This window comes from Benincasa hispida, chromosome 5 (assembly GCF_027475165.1).
Source record: "Benincasa hispida cultivar pf3 chromosome 5, pf3_genome.v1.1, whole genome shotgun sequence".
NCBI classification, from domain to species: domain Eukaryota; kingdom Viridiplantae; phylum Streptophyta; class Magnoliopsida; order Cucurbitales; family Cucurbitaceae; genus Benincasa; species Benincasa hispida.
The window spans coordinates 62,331,399-62,336,810 of NC_143482.1; the positions used below are offsets into that span (position 1 = coordinate 62,331,399).

At 29.8% G+C, this 5,412-nt stretch overlaps 1 long non-coding RNA gene across 1 annotated transcript; it reads right to left on the reverse strand.

The window, feature by feature from the left end:
• Positions 1 to 1,773: 1,773 nt before the first annotated feature.
• Positions 1,774 to 4,286, reverse strand: LOC120078180 (uncharacterized). Its single transcript, XR_005481942.2, has 2 exons — positions 2,126 to 4,286; positions 1,774 to 2,016 (listed from the first exon to the last, which is right to left on the reverse strand). It is a non-coding gene; the product is annotated as an uncharacterized LOC120078180 (long non-coding RNA).
• Positions 4,287 to 5,412: the final 1,126 nt, after the last annotated feature.

The following is a 5,412-nucleotide window of genomic DNA, read 5'->3' on the forward strand; positions in this document are numbered from 1 at the left end:
ATCATTGCTCAATAAATCTCTCATTTTGAGGATAAGACTACACAGATAGCTGGGGACATAGCCTTGCGATATGGAATTCACTCCTACTCGATTTAGGGTTAATAGATGGGTCGTTATCTTAAGTGCTGATGTCTTGCCTTGAACAACGGGCCCCGTCCTCTCTTAGAAGAGAGGGTTATGATTTATAAGTTGGACTATAAATCAATTGTTCAATGGAGGATTAGTGGGAGCTTAAGGAACAAGATGTATTTATAGGGGTAAAACGATAATCTTTGACTCAACTGTGAAGAATTGACTTACCGATCATGGTTAGAATGGAAAGAAATATATCTATAGTGAGGAGAGTGCAACTATCGAGCTATAGTAGAATGCCTTGGTAGTTAACAAATAGTGATTAATTCGGTTTAAAGACTTTAACCAATTAATTACAAGTCGTTGAAGCTCATGATCTGTAGGTCCATAAAGTCCCTCTACTAGCTCGTAATTTGGATCACTAAATTGAGTAATCTTGATAAGATTTGAAATTAGGGTTTAAAATTTGAAATGTTCAAATTCAATTATGGTTTCTATTTATTATAATCGATACAATTAAAAGTTTAATTTTATCGAAATTAAATGAAATTGGAGAAATGATTAATGTTTAAATATGATTTAAATATTAATTAAATCAATTTTATTTTGATGGAATTGGTTTTTATTAATTTAATATTATATATTAAATTATTTTTAATTAAAATATTTAATTAATTAGTTTTATTTAAAAATTAATTATGGAAATCATTTTGTGGATTTTTTTTTTGAAAATTGATTTTCAAAGTGGAGATTTCCAACACTAAGTCTTCAACTACCTTATTCATTTATCCATTTTCTCAATCAAGTAGGAGCTGCCCTTCAAGCAAACCATGTATTTGCATGGTGTAAGTTCTATAAATTGAAGTGCTGAAATGAATTATGATTCATGCTTACTAAGAACTTCAATTGAAACTCTACAGAAATCACCAATTCCTCTTCATATCTTATACACTTCTAGCTCAATTTAGTGTTTCCACCCCACAATCCTTGTAAGAGAATAGTAGAGAAGATCTTGGTGGTTGTCTACTTGAAGGTTGAAGCTATTTTATGTGGATTTCAACTGGATTTGAAGAGGATACTTTAAAGGTATTGTGTTCAGCAAACTCTCTTCTGTAAAAGTTACTTTGAAGCATGTTTAAACTCAAATTAATTAAATATGATTAAAATGCTTATTGATTATGTTTTTCCTCCACTGCATATTAATATACTCTTATATTTTATAGTTATAACAAATGTTATAATATAATTCGAAGGTATAACTTAAATATTTTGCTATAAAAATATTTGATAGTGTTTTTTTTATTAAAGCTATAATATCTTTATATACCTACAATATTGTGATATCATTTGTTTATAATAGCATTTTTTTTGTGCTATTATATATTATCAATAGGCTTAATCTGATGTTATAATAGACTTGTTTACTCTTTCTCATTGCTATGGTTATTGTAGTCACCGTTCCATAGCATTCATCTTTTGCGATATGAATTTTGTTATAACATTTATTCATTGCTATAAAAAAGTAATTTTTTAATAGTTTTTTTAGTAACTAAAATTATTGTTTTTTTTTTTTTTTGCTAAAAATGAAATCATTTTATTATTTAAGTATGCAATAAATTGATTCACATTCGACAAAAGTTACTTTTTATTTTTAAGTAAACAAATCGATCCACAAAGTACTTCACATATATAACACATTAATTATAAATACAACATTACTTCATCTTCTAATTAAAATTTTGTAATCCATATACATTACAAAACAGAAGTGTTGAATAATTTCCTAGAGTAAAGTTATCCAACATTACAAGATACAATGTTTAGCTGAATTTCATTTCTAACAAGTTAGTTCACAAAATATAAAATTAATCAATTATCCAAGATAATTACATCGTCATGGAGTTAAGTAAGTTATCATCTATAATTCTCTTGCATATCAATCACCTACATAAATATATATAAATATATGATTAGTTATGTGAATACCAAAATAGTAAAGTGAATAAAGAGATTTTTATTAAGTGGAAATAAAAAGGCATAGACAATAATATACCGATAACAGTCACTTTGTCAGATGGCCATGCAATCATACTTTCTAGAGCTTCTTCAATATAGGTTATTTCTGATGTGGGCCTCCACAAATATACATTGGGTTTCTTTGATACATCAACCTAGAATCTAACTACATGTGATCCAATAAGAATGTGATGAACAAGAGTAGTAGGATCATTAGAAGACCACCGTTCTTTGGCTACTATCACTCCCGAGCCAAGCCAATCTAATAACTTGCGCTTGAGTTTAGTATTATTATTAATATTATTGATGAGAAAAAAAAATTAAGATGTGAGAATTTGATGATAATGAAATCTATAGTATTATTCATCACATACAAAATAGATTTACCGATGAAGAAGATATAGGACAAGTTGAAGGAATGTTTATTGGCTTAGGTAAATTTTTTTGTGGCATTAGAAAATTCCTCACTTGGTTCAGCTTATAACAATATGCAATTAAAAGTTATTTGTACAGTAAAAACATAAATATTACGAATAAAACTTATTAAAGAAGCTACGTTTACCTATTTTTTTTTTTTTTTTTTAAAAAACTTGATATCAATGATTTCATTTCTTTCATTTCATCCTTCATCTTCAAATATTCATTTTCAAGCATTGTATACCTACTTTCTCGTTGAGACAAGAGATAATTTTGAACGATTAACACCAAATCCAACTCCCCCCCACACACACAACTCATAGAACCACGTTCAGCCGATATGAAATCCAAGATATGCACATACTATATATCACAATAAGTAACCAAGATGACCTTCCAAACTTTCAACCAATATGGAAAAAAAAAATATGCAGCTCACGATTTCAACCAATTTCTAAACCTACATGTTGGATGAGCAAAATGGACACCAATAGAGAATGAAAATGGGTACTAATGGAAATTGAAGAACAAAGAATATAAATTTAGATTTGAATATTGATGATATAAAAAAAACACTTGTATGGGAAAGCGAGAAATAGACCCAAATGGGAAAATGTATATTAAGGAAAATTGAAGCCAAAAAGGTTGAAGATCATGATCTTGCAATAAAGCAACCATTGATGTATCTAAAACATGTAAAATGACAAAAAGAAAATAGCAAACTTTTTATCCACACTTTTATTGCATTCTCCTTTCTACACACACATAAGCAAAGATCAAGTTCAAATTAAATCCAAAACCTTATCTTCCTCAATTCCAAAGTTTAAATAATATAGCCTTCATGGATTGTAGAGACCAAGTCTAAAAAATCTACAACAATAAATAAGCATCAAACAATATAACTAAATAAATAAAAACAACCATATCCACTAAAAAATTTTGGAGATGATTATTAACAGACAAGCAAACTCACAGTACACAACCAACTCAAAGCACCAGCATATAAACGAATATGACAATGCTTTTAGCTTAGAAGCTCCATAAATCAAAACATTCCAAAACTGTTTTCTTTCTTAGCGTTTTAATTTGACGGGCAAGGAACATTGAAATGGACGAAATAGCAAAAGTAAACTACTAGGTTCAGTGACAACAATTGACTTATAGTACCCATAGATCTTGGTAACTTGCAACCAAATTATTTTTGCCCAACTTTACAGAGATTCAATGTCAAATTTATTTTTTTCATCCAAGTCTTATCAAGTTCATGAGATTGACGACAAAGTGAACTTCTAACATGAGACTCTCATCCTTTGTCCAATGCATATTCAAAAGTTTTCTTATGTGTGAAATGATTCTAATAATGACTTCTCTTTTTCTTTTCTTTTTTCTTTATCTTGCTCTGCTTTAAACCAAAGAAATACGTGACATGTATAAGGAAGAAAACTCATGGCAACATAAATATGATTAGAACTGGTTACACTAATAGACTAATTAATCAAAATTTTACTACTATTATTGTTAGAAGGAAAGAACATAACTATGAAAAAGTGATTAACAATAAAAATACTATTGACTATTACTACCAATTTTAGCCAGCTATTAGGCTATAGTTGCTATAGGGCAGGAATACAACTTTACCGTGAGAACTTGGGATTTAAATGACATTGAATTTAGTTCATTCATAAGCAATATTAGTGGACATTTCAGTAGAGGATAGTGCTAAACTTTCTCAACAATTCATTTTAGTACTTTAATAAAAGACAACTCTTAATCAAGTTCTACTATTCATTATTCAAAATACCAATAAAAAATGTGAACATGAAACAAGAATTCCACAATGATACAAATAGAACGAAATTAGACACAGGACACAAAGGAGGACAGGAAATTGCAAATTTAGAAAAGAGAAGAGTATGCCAAAGGTGTTCACTTTCTACTATTCATTATTCAAAATACCAATAAAAAATGTGAACATGAAACAAGAATTCCACAATGATACAAATAGAACGAAATTAGACACAGGACACAAAGGAGGACAGGAAATTGCAAATTTAGAAAAGAGAAGAGTATGCCAAAGGTGTTCACTTTCAAACCCTCAAATATGTGGGTTTCTTTAAAAAGTGAGAATGTGAAATCAACGGCTATGTTTCTCTGATGTCTAAATTTTAATGAACTTTTTTATGATATACTTCCATAAAAATATGAAAAGAGACCTAAAAAGAAAAGAGTAAAGAGAAAGGAAATCAGTGGAACAACAGAGTGAAAGCAAAATGGAAAAAAAAAAAAAAAAAAAATCAAACAATGAATTGAAAAAGGATACCTAAACAACCGATAGATGATGTTGAGAGCATTTGAAGAGAGGGCCCAACCGCAAACTCTATTTTTTGTAAGAAGAAAAGCTAAAAAAGGATCCGCAAGTGCAAGCCTTCAATACCCTAACATATAGAGTCATGGGTCGCCACCGAAAACACCATCGATCCAGTCGCAAAGGCTCCTCTCACTAACATCAAGCAAATTCCAACGACTCAATCGGTGAAACCATGTCTCTGGTTCAATCTTTACTTGGCTGTGCTTCCATCAAGCTTGAATGGAATGAAACACACACACACACCAAAAAAAAAAAAAAAAAAAAAAAAAAAAAAAAAAAGAGAAACATTGGGAAAGAGAAGTAAAAGGGAGAAATGTGAGGGCTTTCTTCGTGTGTGAGAAATGTGAGAGCTAATTTCATGTGTGAGTGGAGAGAGAGCGAAATATGAGTGAAAACCCTTGTTTTTTAAGTGTGTATTTGGTCTAACGCAAAACGGGGGTTTGGTGGAAAAACTATAAAGTGAAATGGGCTAAAAGTAATAACGTGAAGTTGAATAGTATACTACGTTTTTTCTCTATCTTACTTGTGTTTGTAGCATC